Raw genomic sequence first — 16,325 nt, forward strand, 5'->3', positions numbered from 1 at the left:
GCTATTGTAAATAGTACTGCAATGAACATTGTGGTACATGTCTCTTTTTGAATGATGGCTTTCTCAGAGTATATGCCCAGTAGTGGGATTGCTGGCTCATATGGTAGTTCTATTTTTAGTGTTTAAGGAACCTCTATACTGTTCTCCATAGTGGCTGCATCAATTTACATTCCCACCAACAGTGTAGGAGGGTTCCCTTTTCTCCACACCCTCTCCAATATTTATTGTTTGTAGATTTTTTGACAATGGCCCTTCTGACCTGTGGTGAGGTGATATCTCATTGTAGTTTTGATTTACATTTCTCTAATGATTAGTGATGTTGAGCATCCTTTCATGTGTTTATTGGCAATCTGTATATCTTCTTCAGAGAAATGTCTATTTAGGTCTTAGAAATGTCTATTGAAGTCTATCTCATTTTTGGATTGGGTTGTTTGTTTTTTGATATTGAGCTGCATGGGCTGCTTGGATACTTTTGAAATTAATCCTTGTCAGTTGCTTCATTTGTGAATATTTTCTCCCATTCTGAGGGTTCTCTTTTCATCATGTTGATGGTTTCCTTTGCTGTGCAAAAGCTTTTAAGTTTCATTAAGTCCCATTTGTTTATTTTTGTTTCATTTCTATTTCTCTAGGAGGTGGTCCAAAATGATCTTGCTGTGATTTATGTCATAGACTGTTCTGCCTATGTTTTCCTCTAAGAGTTTTATAGTGTCTAGCCTTACATTTAGGTCTTTAATCCATGTTGAGTTTATTTTTGTATATGGTGTTAGGAAGTGTTCTGATTTCATTCTTTTACATGTAGTTATCCAGTTTTCCCAGCACTACTTATTGAAGAAGCTATCTTTTCTCCATTGTATAATATTGCCTCCTTTGTCATAGATTAGGTGACTATATGCACGTGGGTTCATCTCTGGGCTTTCTATCCTGTTCCATTGATCTATATTTCTGTTTTTGTGCCAGTACCATACTGTCTTGATGATTGTAGCTTTGTAGTATAGTCTGAAGTCAGGGAGCCTGATTTCTCCAGCTCTGTTTTTCTTTCTCATGATTGATTTTGTTATTCAGGGTCTTTTGTGTTTCCATACAAATTGTGAAATTTTTGTTCTAATTCTGTGAAAAATGCTTTTGGTATTTTGATAGGGATTCTATTGAATCTGTAGATTGCTTTGGGTAGTATAGTCATTTTCACAATGTTGATTCTTCTAATCCAAGAACATGGTATATCTTTCCATCTTCTGTATCATCTTTAATTTCTTTCATCTGTGTCTTACAATTTTCTGCATACAGGTCTTTTGTCTCCTTAGGTAGGTTTATTCCTAGGTATTCTATTCTTTTTTTTCCAGTGGTAAATGGGAGTGCTTCCTTAATTTCTCTTTCAGATTTTTCATCATTAATGTATAAGGATGCAAGAAATTTCTGTGCATTAATTTTGTATCCTGTTACTTTACCAAATTCATTGATTAGCTCTAGTAGTTTTCTAGAATTTTTATTTTAAATGTACATATTAAATTAATTTTTGCAAGCCTACAAAAGATTAGAACACTGCTAGGTGCCAAATCAAATTAAAGTTCACATTTTCCAAAGGCCTTCTCCCAACATTTTTACCAAAGTGAAGTTTCTGTCTACAGCATGTAATGCATATAAGATGGCATCAGGCTCACCTCTGAATATATTTGCTTAATGTACAATTAGCCATTGCCATCTAGGAAAACTGACCTTCACAAAAGAAGCATACCTCTGCCAACAGAGGCAAAACATTTCAAGAAATCAATGTATATGGCCAAATGTTACTTATGATAATTCAGCCACACAAGACATATAGGCTCCTTTATTTTTAAAGTTGTATCACAAATCTGGAGAGTTCAAAAAAGCTCATTATGCTAAATATCATGGCATTTATTTACAGGAAGACATAGTATTGATAGATAATATATAATAATATTAAGTGGGATCTCACATTTCTAACTGAAATTTAAATATCTTGAGACTAGTTGCAAGACTAAGTTCATAATTATTATTTAGTCTACTTCTGGATTCATCATCTACCAATCCTTGAAACATAACATGCCTCAGTTACAATGTCATTATTTCAATATTAGTGACAATCTTTCATATGTATTTGAATTTACAACTTTTCCTTTAGTATAGAATGGCTTTACATCTCTTTCTCTCCCTATTGAATTCTTATCAATATTTTAAAATAATAACCTGAAATTTTACTCTTCAGTGTAATCTTGAATTTGTTTTCCAGGAATGGCCTTTAAAATTCTTCATTATCCTTTTATATCACATTACTCTTCTAGTCCTTGACATACTGAAATATAATTATTGGTTAATATTTCCAATCTACCATATTGTCTGCCATCCAAAGTGTAAGAATTTATTTCTACATGTATTTTTTTTTATCAGTCTGACTCATTATTTTCTTTTTTTCCTTTTTTCCCCCAGACTTCCACTGAGTACTGTAGAACATGTCTTATGGTTTAAGATAAATGAAGTGATGCTGGTCAATGTCAAAAAGTAAGAGATTATCTTGTTTTTATTTCATTCTTTCTAAGACTATGAATGATGAAAAATAACCTCCAATAACATACATACTTCATGTATCTGAAATCTTCCTCTTGGAACAAAGAAATCAAGATATATCAGGGAGTGAGTGAGGTAGAAAAAACTGAGAGGTCAAGGAAAAAAGTAGAAATGGAAGGAGATCAACGTGTGAAATAAGCCTACAGACACACTTTTAAAGTAAACACGCTTACCGCAGCTCCTATTTCAACAATTACCAAATTATTCTTTAACCACACCTGGACCTGTCAGGCTATACTTCTTAACTTTATACCTATATCTCTAGTTATATATTCATTAATTATCAACAACTTTTCTTTCTATTTCCAACTCTAAGCCAAGGGTCTGTCACATCAACCAGAAAGTTTCTGGTGTTATCAATTCTCTTTCTCTTATGTCATTCTATTCTTCCAAACTTTGATGTGGACATGAAAATTAAAAACTCAGTAGACAGGCAGCTTTCTCTGTATTTGTACTTAGATTATGGAGTAGAAAGGAATATAAAATCATAAAACTATATAGAAAGGAGTCACCACCCTATGTGGGTCCTCATTGTCTTAACTAAAATTTACCTATTTACCTGCACATTACTTTCTCTGCCTTCTTTTTAAAGGCATTTTCAAAAATTTTACTCTCTTCAAATCTTTACCAACTCCTCAATCTTGCAGTCCACTTCTGCCCTCAGAATATTATTTTGCCACCAGTAAATTGAAGCCAAATTGATTGGATTGGGAAGGGAACAGACTAATAGAATTGCCAAAATGAATACAAGCTGAGTTAAAGTCTATGAAAGTAGAACACAAGTTATGACTTTGCAAATATAAATGTCAGATAAATTTTGAATATATGATATATAAAATAGTATAGGCCAGAGAAGGAATAATTTTTGGCCAAGAGTTTAAGTATCCTGTTCAAGAATGAAATAAACTACTATAATCAAGTTTAGTTCACTTTTGAGAGCTTTTCTACATATATCATGAACATGGAAGATTTTAAACCATTCACTGTTTTCCGAAAGCTCATTCATATAGATATGTTATTGCACAGAGTTTGCTTAGTTAGCTCATCCAGTTTGCACTATTAATTCTATTTCTCCTTTCCAGATACAATTCAAAGTTCAACTCTATCATTAAGCCTTGTCTACAGAAGTAATGGTTGTAAAACAGGTGAGAGAAATATGGACATATCATGTGAAACATCCATTAGAAATAGTGCCATCTGTAAGGACTTGATTCCCAGTCATGGCTTTAACAAAATTTATATTTCAATGCCCCTCAAATCATTATCATCAGTTAAATTATCTACAATGAGCCCCACCGTTGTCAATCCAGCTATCCCTTTGTATTCCCACCTATATATCTCCAAGAAACACCAAACTCAACAAATCAGAGAGCAAGTTTATAACTTCCTCTCAGTAAATTTTCTCTTCTGGAACTAGCTTTCTCTTCAAAATATAAAACAAAGTTTCAGTGGGTCTACTTTAAAAAATTTAAAGAACTTGTCAATGGTTATAGGATAAAGACCAAAATCTCTGCCAGGGTTTTGTATGCTCTGGCCACTTTTTCATTTTCTAATTTTATCTCATACCATGCTTCCCTTTGTTCTTGGTGCTGCAGTCATACCAACCATTTTAATGGTCTTCAAATGTTCATGCTTACTTCTATTTGAGGTTCATAATAAAGCTATTCCATCTGGAATTTTTTTTTTTTTTTACTGTAACTTAAGTTGTTGCTTTCTTAAAATCTTTCAGGCAACATCACAAGTAGCCGTTTTTAGGGAAGTTTTTTCCAGAATTATAAGTCAAAATCACTCTTTTTTATAAGCACTTATAGAATCATGAAAATACAGTTATTTCCTTCAAAGCACATTAACTGTATGATATATATTCCCTCTAATGAATAAATATATGTTCCTCTTACACTATAATCTCCCAAGGACAAGGACTAATATGTTTTTTGCTTATCAGTGTACCACCTGTACTGAGCAGAGTACTAGGTCCATGAGGTTGCTGAATTAATGTTAGAATATGCTTTAAGAGAAACCAAGAGTAACACAGCTGCTTTGAATATAAAAATAAGTCCCAAGGAAATAACATTTTATAAAATTAAAGCACTTTGAAAAGATGAATTAATTATCTAGACACTATTTTGAAGTATATAAAATATTAACTCTAGTTATAATTTGAACCCTGGTAAGAGTAGAAAATTTTAAGTAAGTAACAAAACCCTCATATTTTCTTAATTATTTTCCCCACTTAGTAACTAGTGCCTTCTATTAATTATAATTCAACAATCATTTCACCTTTGAAAGTACAGGACATGATAACAAAATTCAATGTACTGTCAAGTAAATTTGAAAATGATACATAAAAGCTGTGTCTTTACTAGACTTCTTAGGAGACAGCTCTGTCTGTACATAAGATCAGGAATAATTTTACTTCTATGGCATTGATCAGTTATTTTCTGTGAATGCTGTTAAATGTCAGTATTTTTCTTTGTGTTGGCTACTGGAAAGTGTATGAACAAATCATTAATTAAGTTAAATAAGTATATAGGTTTTCATAATGTATATTTTGCATTAGTCTAATTCTTTTTAATTTTTTTTTGTATTTATAGTCTTGGTTTTCCTAGGGTTTTCTTTCTTTTGCAATATGTTAGTTATGTATTATTTAGGTATAAACCATTTTACAACATTTCTGGAGCAAACACAAACATATGTACATATTAACAGATAAAATAAATCACATGGCATTATTACATATATTAAAACAGATATTGCAGCATAATTGGGAACCATATATAATCAATTCTTATTATATTTACATGAGATCAAAGGAGATGAGAGAGTTCTGTTTAAACAAAAGTGTTGCTTTGACCATGTGGCAATAAAGGCAGATCCTTAGCAATTGAACCCGTAGAAGGGAAAATAGTATTGGACATTTTAGTCAAGAATACATGTGACTGGTTGATCAACCATCATTATATCCATTATACCCATAACCCATTCCACTTGTCTTTATGTACACAGTATAATGAATAAATAATGAATAAAATGATAAAATTATTGTATTAATTCTTAGTCAAAATGTATCTTGAAAGAAATAAATGCATAATTGTTGTAATTTTTAAACATTGCTTTAAGTTTTTTAGAATTGGTCACACAATCATACCTAATTTTTAAAAACACAACTTTTTTTCAGTTATATATAAACTTATGTCAAGACTTCTGTCTACTCTTTAGTCATTTGTTAATTTATGGACCTGTCCTCTATTTCCTAATCCTAACCCCTTGTTCAGTTCTCAAAACACTTATCATGCCCTGAATAGTTTACTGGATTACAATTATGATTTTCATTTTTTATACATATACATATAACTATTGTTTTTCAGTCTTTTCCCATATAGGTTATTACAGAGTACTAAGTAGAGTTCACTGTGCTATACAGTTGGTTCTTGTTGATAATCTATTTTAAATATAATAGTGCATATATATTAATCCCAGCCACCTAATTTATCCCTCTCCTCACACCTTTCAACTTTGGTAACCATAAGTTCTTTTTCTAAGTCTGTGAGTCTGTTTCTGTTTTGTAAATAAGTTCATTTGTATCATTTTTTAGGCCACATATAAGTGATATCATATGATGTTTGTCATTCTCTCTCTGACTTACTTCACTTAGTATGATAATGTCTAGGTCCATCCATGTTGCTGCAAATGGCATTATTTCATTATTTTCAATGGCTGAATAATATTCCATTGTGTATACACCACGTCTTCTTTTTTTTTTTCTTTTCTTTTGCGGTATGCAGACCTCTCACTGCCGTGGCCTCTCCACCGCAGAGCACAGGCTCTGGACACACAGACTCAGAGGCCACAGCCCACAGCCCCAGCCACTCCATGGCATGCGGGATCCTCCTGGACCTGGGCATGAACACGTGTCTGCTGTATCAGTAGGTGGACTCTCAACCACTGTGCCACCAGTGAAGCCCCCACGTCTTCTTTATCCATTCATCTGTGAGAGACATTTAGGTTGCTTCCATGTCTTGGCTATTGGAAAGTGTGCTGCAATGAAAACTGGGGTGCTTATATCCTTTCAAAGTATGGTTTTCTGCAGATACATGCCCAGGAGTGGGATTGATGAATCATACGGTAGCTCTATATTTAGTTTCTTAAGGAACCGCCATACTGTTCTGCATAGTGGCTGTACCAATTTACATTCCCACCAACAGTGTGGTAGGGTTCCCTTTCTCCACATCCTCTCCAGTATTTATTGTTTGTAGGCTATTTGATGATGGCCATGCTGATGTGTGTGAGATGAGAGCCCATCGTAGTTCTGGTTTGAATTTCTCTGATAATTAATGATGTTGAGTATATTTTCATATGCTTTTCGGCCATTTGTATGTCTTCCTTGGAGAAACCTCTATTTAGATCTTCTGCCAATTTTTTAATTTTTTTTTTTTAATGTTGAGCTGCATGAGCTGTTTGTATATTTTGGAGATTAACCCCTTGTTGGTTGCATCATTTGCAAATATTTTCTCCCATTCTGTGGATTGTCTTTTTGTTTTGTTTATGGTTTCCTTTGCTGGGCAAAACCGTTTAAGTTTAATAAGGTCCCATTTGTTTATTTTTGTTTCTATTTTCATTACTCTGGGAGACGGATTGAAAAAGATTTTGATGCAATTTATGTCAAAGAGTGTTCTGCCTATGTTTTACTGTAAGAGTTTTATACTATCCAATCATATATTTAGGGCTTCAATCTATTTTGAGTTTATTTTTGTTTATAGTGTTAGAGAATGTTCTAAATTCATTCTTTTACATGTAGCTGTCAGTTTTCCAGCAACACTTATTGAAGAGACTGTCTTTTCTCCATTGTATATTCTTGTCTGCTTTGTCATAGATTAATTGACCATAGGTGAGAGTGTATATTTCTGGGATTTCTATCCTGTTCCATTGATCTACATTTCTGTTTTTGTGCCAGTACCATACTGTCTTGATGACTGTAGCTTTGTAGTATAGTCTGAAGTCAGGGAGCCTGAATTCTCCAGCGCTGCATTTTTTTCTCAAGATCGCTTTAGTTATTTGGAGTCTTTAGTGTTTCCATACAAATCTTAAGATTTTTTTCCTAAATCTATAAAAAATGCCATTGGTAGTTTGATAGGGATTGCATTGGATCTGTAGATTGTCTTGAGGAGTATAGTAATTTTGACAATATTGATTCTTCCAATCTAAGAACATGGTATATCTTTCCATCTGTTTGTGTCCTCTTCAATTTCCTTCATCAGTGTCTTATATTTATTGAAGTACAGGTCTTTTGCCTTCTTAGGTAAGTTTATTCCTAAGTATTTTATTCTTTTTTATGAAATATTAAAATGGATTGTTTCCTTAATTTATCTTTCTGTACTTTTGTTGTAAGTGTATAGGAATGCAAGAGATTTCTGTGTATTAATTTTGTATTCTTCAAATTTACCAAATTTATTGATGAGCTGTAATAGTTTTCTTATAGCATCTTTAGGATTTTCTATGTATAGTATCATGTCATCTGCAAGCAGTGACAGTTTTACTTCACCTTTTCCTATTTGGATTGTTTTTATGTCTTTTTCTTCTCTAATTGTCATGTCTATGACTTCCAAAACTATGCTGAATAAAAGTGGCAAGAGTGGACTTCCTTGTCTTGTTCCTGATCTTAGAGGGAATGCTTTCAGCTTTTCACCATTGAGTATGATGTTAGCTGTGGGTTTGTTCTATATGGATTTTATTATGCTGAGGTAGATTCCCTGTATGTTCACTTTCTGGAGAAGTTTTATCATAAATCGGTGTTGAATTTTGTCAAAAACTTTTTCTGTGTCTATTGAGATGATCAAAAGGTTTTATTCTTCAATTTGTTAAAGTGGTGTATCACATTGAGAGATTTGTAGACATTAAAAAATACTTGCATCTCTGAGATAAATCCCACCTGATCCTGACGTATGATCCTTTTAATGTAGTGTTGTGTTTGGCTTGCTAGTATTTTGTTGAGTAATTTTGCATCTATGTTCCTCAGGTATATTGGCCTGTAACTTTCCTTTTTTGTGTGACCTTTGTCTGATTTGGTATCAGGATGATGGTGGCCTCATAGAATGAGTTTGGGAGTGTTTCTTCCTCTGAAGTTTTTTGTAATAGTTTCAGAAGTATAGGTGTTAACTCTTCTCTAAATGTTTGATAGAATTCACCTGTGAAACCATCTAGTCCAGGGCTTTTGTTTGTTGGGAGTTTTTAAATCACAGTTTCAATTTCAGTATTTGTGATTGGTCTGTTCATATTTTCTATTTCTTCCTGGTTCAGTCTTGCGAGATTGTACCTTTCTAAGAATTTGTCCATGATTTTCTAGTTTATCCATTTTATTGGATCATGGTTGCTTATAGTAGTTTCTTATGGTCCTTTGTATATCTGTGGTGCCAATTATAACTTCTCTTTTTTCATTTCTAATTTTATTGATTTGAGTCCTTTCCCTTTTTTTTCTTGATGAGTCTGTCTAAAGGTTTATCAATTTTGTTTATCTTTTCAAATAACCAGCTTTTAGCTTCATTTATCTTTTCTATTGTTTTCTTCCACTGTATTTCATTTATTTCTGCTCTGATTTTTATGATTTCTTTCCTTCTACTAACTTAGGGTTTTGTTTATTCTTCTCTCTCTTGTTGTTTTAGGTGTAAGGTTTAGTTGTCTATTTGAGATTTTTCTTGTTTCCTGAGGTAAGATTGTATTCTTATAAACTTCCCTCTTAGAACTACTTTTGCTGCATCCCATAGGTTTTGGATCATTGTGTTTTCATTTTCATTTGTATCTAATTATTATTTTTTTATTTCCCTTTTGATTTCTTCAATGATTCATTGGTTACTTAGTAACATATTGTTTAGCTTCCACATGTTTGTGTTTTTTACAGTTTTTTCCTTGTAGTTGATTTCTAATCTCATAATGTTGTGGTCAGAAAAGAAGCTTGATATGATTTCAATTTTCTTAAATTTAACAAGGCTTGCTTTATGGCCCAACATGTGATCTATCTTGTAGAATATTCCATGTGCACTTGAAAAGAATGTGTATTCTGATGCTTCTGGATGGAATTTTCTATAAATATTAACTAAGTCAATCTTGTCTAGTGTGTCATTTAAGGCCCGTGTATTTTTGTTGATTTTCTGTCATGATGGTCTGTCCATTGATGTAAGCAGGATATTAGAGTCTCCTATTATTATTGCATTATTGTTGATTTCTCCTTTCATGGCTTATATATTGATGTGCTCCTATGCTTGGCACATATATTTACAATTGTTATATCTTTTTCTTGGATTGATCCCTTGATAATTATGTAGCATTCTTCTTTATCTCTTATAACAGTCTTTATTTTAAATTCTACTTTGTATGAGTATTGCTACTCTAGCTTTCTTTTGGTTTCATTTTGCATGGAATACCATTTCCCATCCCCTCACTTTGTCTGTATGTGTTTCTAGATCTCAAGTGGGTCTCTTATAGAGAACACATATTTAGAGAGAGATCTTGTTTTTGTATCCATTCAGCCAGTCTATTTATTTTGGTTCAAGCATTTTAATCCATTTACATTTAAGATAATTATTGATATGTATATTTTTATTGCCTTTTTGTTAATTGTTTTGGATTAGTTTTTGAAGGTTATTTTTTTCTTCCCTTCCTCTTTTGTTCTCTTCTCTTGTGATTTGATGAATATCTATAGTTCTGTGTTTGGATTGCTTTTTCTTTTTTTGTATGTATATCTATTTTAGATTTTTGTCTGAGGTTACCATCAGGTTTTAATATATTTTTGATTGTTTTAAGTTGCTGGTCTCTTAATTTCAAATGCATTTCAAATATCCTGCATTTGTACTCTCATCTATGATTGCTGTTTTTTTGATATATTTGTGTGTGGAAGATTTCTTACTTTTACTGCATATCTGCCTTTATGGGTGAGCTTTCCCATTCACAATTTTCTTGTTTCTAGTTGTGTCCTTTTCTTTTCTGCCTAGAGAAGTACTTTTAGCATTTGTTGTAAATCCAGTTTGGTGGTGCTGAATTATATTACCTTTTGCTTGTCTATAAAGCTTTTGATTTCTCTCTTGAATCTGACAAAAGCCTTGCTGGGTAGAATATTCTTGGTAATAGCTTTTTACTTTCATCACTTTAAATATATCATGCCACTTCCTTTTGGCCTGCAGAGTTTTGGCTGAAAAATCAGCTAATAACCTTATGGGGATTCCCTTGTATGTTATTTGTTGCTTTTAATATTTTCTCTTTTTCTTTATTTTTTATCAATTTGATTCATATGTGTATCTGTGTGTTCCTCCTTGGGCTTATTCTGTATGGGATTCCTTGCACTTCCTGGATTTAGGTGACTATTTCCTTTCTAGTGTTAGGGAATAGTTCAGCTATTATCTCTTCAAATATTTTCTCTGGTTCTTTCTCTCTCTTCTTTTCTTCTTCTGGGACCCCTACAATGTGAATGTTGGTGCATTTAGTGTTGCTTCAGAGGTTTCTTAGACTGTCCTCATCTCTTTCCATTTTTTTCTTTATCCTGTTCCACTGCAGTAATATCTACCATTCTGTCTTCCAGCTCATTTATCTGTTCTTCTGCCTCATTTATTCTGCTATTGATTCTTTCTAGTGTGGATTTCATTTCAGTTATTTTATTGTTCCACACAGTTTGTTTGTTCTTTATAACTTCTAGCTCTTTGTTAAACATTACTTGTATCTTCTTGATCTGTGCCTCCATTCTTTTTATGAGACCTTGGATCATCTTTACTATAATTACTCTCAATTCTTCTTCAGGTAGATTACCTATCTCCATTTCACTTAGTTGTTCTTCTGGGAATTTATCTTGTTCCTTCATCTGGAACATATTCCTCTGCTATCTCATTTTGTCTAACTTTTGGTCTTCATTTCAAGGCTGCAGGATTGTAGTTCCTTTTGTTCCTAGTGCCTGCCCACTGATGGGTGGAGCTGAGTCTTGGCCCTCTGGTGGGCAGGGTCATGACAAGAGATGGGTTTAGAGACATCTATAGGCTCAGGAAGACTTTAGACAGCCTGTATGCTGATGAGTGGTGCTGTGTCCCTGCCCTGTTTGTTGTTTGGCCTTAGGTGTCCCAGCACTGGAGCCTACAGCCTGTTGAGTGGGGTCAGGTCTTGGTGTCAAAATGGTGACCTCAAGGAGAGATTACACCAATGAATATTTCCCATTACCTCTGCCACCAGTGTCCTTGTTCACACAGTCAGCACCACCACTCCCCGCCTCCCCAGGAGACTCTCAAGACCAGAAGGTAGGCCTGACTTAGGCTCCTGTGAACTCACTGCTTTTCTCCTGGGTCCCTGTACAAACAACACTTTGTGTGCCCTCCAAGAGTATATTTTCTGTTTCCCCCAGTCCTGTGGAGTTCCTGCAATCAAGTCTCACTGACCTTCAAAGCCAAATGCTCAGGAAGCTCCTGCTCCTGATGCCAGATTCCCAGACTTGGGAGCCTGACAAGCGGCTCAAAACTTTCACTCCTGTGGGAGGACCTCTAAGGTATAATTATTTTCCAGTTTTTGGGTCACCCTCTGACATGTATGAGATTTTATTGTGTCATGAATGTGCCTCTCTTACCATCTCATTGTAACTTCTTCTTTGCCTTTGGATGTAGAATATCTTTTTTGGTAGGTTCCTGTCTTTTTTGTCTATGGTTATTCAGCAGTTATGTGATTTTGGTGTTTTCATGAGAGGAGGGAAGCTCAAGTCCTTCTACTCCACCATCTTGTCTCCCTCAAAAATATAAAAAACCCTTTGCTTAGCAGTCCAAGCATCTTTGGCTCTAACCTCACCCTTTCCTTCTAATATTCTCTATATTTCAAACAAACTAGAGTAAAATTGATATTCAAATACACCTCTAACATTTCCATACTGTTATTTGTATGCAAACTTTCTCCTTATTTTGTTGCATCCAATTCTACCTGAAATCCTATGGACTTTGATACATAATTTAGATATCACTTTTATAAAGTCTTCACACATTTGCTGAACTGTAAATAACCTCTTCTGCTATTCCTCTTTATCCATATCCTTATTTTTTGTTACCTAAGCACCATCAGCCAAAGTATGTTTGATCTTTATGTGCTACTTTTCTCATTTTTTAAACTAAATTCTTTGAAAAAGTTACCAGAATTTATCCTTTATTGTTTCTCTCAGAAAATCTAGAGTAGTCTTCTATAGACAGTCACCCAACACATGTTGAATTAATTGTTTGATACTTACAATGCCTGTCAAAATATTGAAAAAATGTTGAGGTGCATTAATTGTATCTCAGGGGTGATGCAAAATTTCCTTATTTTCCCCACTAAACCATATTTAAGATATGGCCTTAGGAGGATTATGAAATAATGTTAAGAAAACAAATTTTTGAGCAGCTGAATTTTTAGGAGATGTCATTGGCCTGTACTGACCCTAACACCAGGAGAGTCAAACAATGATTTATGGATATAAATTATCAGATTTTATAAATAAAAAAAGATTGTAAGGATTTCTCCTATTTATATTTTCTCCTTCAAACACCAATACAAAGACAAATAAGAAATCTTTGATAGAATCTTGCCAAGAACTTTGTCTCTTTTAATATTTCAGGATGAAAACCAAAATTAATGATTTGGATAATGTTCTTTAAAACAATAAATTAAGTGAATTTTACATAACAAGAATCTGTTTTTTATCATGGAAATAATGGACTAGAGGTAGAGTTTTCAGACAATCAATTGGAGTAATGAAAAGCTATTATGCAAATATATGGCTATGTACTGCTAAAATACTTTGAGGAGATTCAACACAGGATATGGGAGGATTGCAGTTTCAAACTCTTCTTCCTATGATTCAATTCTGTTTTAAAACCACATACCTGCATAATAACAAATGTTATTTCATAACAAGGTAAAAAATTATGAAAGCTTGTACGTGGTAATGCTGGGAGATGTAGGTGAATATACACTATTTTCCAGATGTGTGACCATCATGACCCAGATATTTTTAGTAGTTTCTCATGGCACAGGTATTAAAAGTGACATTTAGGTCTGAGGAATATCAAATTCTCCTTGCAGATCTCTAAACATAACAGTCTATGATTTGAAGTCAAATGAGAAAATAATAAAACATATAATAAAAATACACATAATAAATAATGTTAAATAATAAAAATATCCTAGTTCTAAATCTACAGTTTGAATAGAAATTCAACTACTGATATTAAGTGTAGTAGAATAAAAAGACTGTAACAATCTGCAGTATAAAAGCAAGAGGATTCTCAAATAAAGACATTGAATGATAATTATTTACTTTGTAATTCAGAAATATAATAAATAAAAGATTCCTGTTTCTTAAAATATGAACCAATAATGTCATGTGGATTTACATTCCTAATCCTCTTACCCACAGTTCAATATCAATATTCTGAGATAGTGAGTCATATATGCAAATTCAGATTTTCCTTTTAAGGCAAACAAATTTTTATTATCCTACACATCTATCTTGACAGAAATGTGTAAGAAAACATGACTATGACTTCCAAAATCAATGCACCATTAGAAATGGAGGTGACAGCTTGAATATGATGGAAGTTTAAAATTGATGATTAAAATGAAGAAGTACACCCTGTGAATAGGAATACTGCTGTCTTTCAGAAACTACCATTGCAGCATACTTAGTAGGAGTAATGGTTCTTTAATATATTTTTTAAATCTAAAATGTATCATTGTATTTTCTGTAAATTATCTTTGAATCCTCACAGAAATTGTATTGATTTTTTTCAAAAGAATTTAAAAGCAATAAACTGAATAGAAGAACAGAAATAGAGCATTCTAGTTTTCCCTGGCATTATTTCAAATTCAAATCAGTCCAGAAGCAACTAAAAGTTTCAATAAGAAAAAATAAAATAAAATTAGCAGAGGTTGTGTGTTATTAGCACCAGTTACTGAAAGTTCTATTCTAATAATATCTAATTACATAGAGAGGCAGAAAATATGATGATAATAATTACAGTAGAAAACACCATATTGATATGCTCAGAACAGTGAAATAAGAACTGGAGAAACTACTTTCCCATTTTTATTAAATCATTTACCTTAAAGTGTATTCAGTAAAATGTGGGAGAGTTAGTCATGGAAAACATGCAAAATCAGAATCTGTGGGATAATTAACTAGTGTAGAAAGAATAATTCCAAGTCCATCTTGTTGTAAAATTGTTGATATCACTACCAATCATTATTTATGTAAATATAAATTAACAACATTAAAGACTGAAATCCCTTTCTGTTCTATTGTTAAATACATACAAGTAAAACAGAAATATAATAATTATATTATAACTCATTTAATGTCCGTAGAAGAATGTCTCGCACATAGCAAATACTAACAAATATCAGCTATTATCAATATTATTATTATTGCAGTTTCTGTTGTGGTTTTGTTGTTGTTATCACTTAAACCTATTGCCCCAAAATGTTAACAATGAAAACTGTAAAAAGTACACATATTCATTGATTTTAACTTCAATTAAAAAAAGGGTAAGATGCAAACTCCTTTCCTCCTCTTTTCAAATCACTGCCATCACTAACCTAATCTTAACTTCTTATATATGTCTCTGGAAAAGAAGTGACTCAATTTTTTTAAGGCTAATCTCATCACCTATGCTTACAATTCTAGCATGCTAGCTTTTTTGGATTATATTCTATTAATGTTCTCAATTCTCTGTTGAACCTTTAATTCCTCCCTCTCCATCTCTTGCCCATATGTGATGTCCATCAAAAATGCAAATGTGAACTTTGGATGCAATTATAGTTATATAATATTTAGGAAAAGGAATAGGGCAATCATTTTTTCCTTTTAGTTATAGAATTGAATTCAATTATGAAAACACTATTTTAAGAGAGATACAGACATAGATAAGATTGGAAGCTGAAGAAAAAAATGCTGTTAAATATGTTTAAATTAAGTTACATTTAATCAAAATGGGAAATATTGTCAGGCACAAGTCTAGACACATATGATACAGTGGCATAGAAGGCAAACTGCCTATTTGATAAAGTTTAAATTTTAGTGTGGAATAATTAAAATGAAGCAGGCAAGCAAATGATTCAGTTGAACTGAAATAGTGATAGGTGTTTTGAAGAACACAGAATAGCAAAATATTCAGAAATTACATGAGGTGGTTAGATAGTGGAGTCAGAGAATACATAAAGAACAGAATTTTTTATATGAATGGAAATTTTAAGAATGAACTATGTTTATTGGACTGGGAGAAATTCTGGTATCAAGTTAATTATAAGAATTTGAAGTTTGAAAGTTGAGATATTTTGTGTTCCCCTAGAGTTTTTTTTTAACTCTAGAATAATGATCACATAAGAAAATATGTAATTTGAGAGGTATATAATTTAAGAAGAAATTAATTTCATCACACTTCTAGAGAACAGATGCATAGAAGAGACATTAGAGTTACTTCTAAAGTCAAAAGGAAAAACATGGAATGGATCTTGTTTCAAAATAATGTACTTCCAGGCTTCCCTGGTGGTGCAGTGGTTGATAGTCCGCCTGCTGATGCAGGGGACATGGGTTCATGCCTTGGTACAGGAGGATCCCACATGCCATGGAGTAGTTGGGCCTGTGAGCCATGGCCGCTGAACCTGTATGTCTGGAGCTTGTGCTCCACAATGGGAGAGGTCACAACAGTGAGAGGCCTGCTTGCCAAAAAATTAAATAAATAAATAAACAAAAT

Source organism: Delphinus delphis, chromosome 18, assembly GCF_949987515.2.
Source record: "Delphinus delphis chromosome 18, mDelDel1.2, whole genome shotgun sequence".
Lineage (NCBI taxonomy): Eukaryota > Metazoa > Chordata > Mammalia > Artiodactyla > Delphinidae > Delphinus > Delphinus delphis.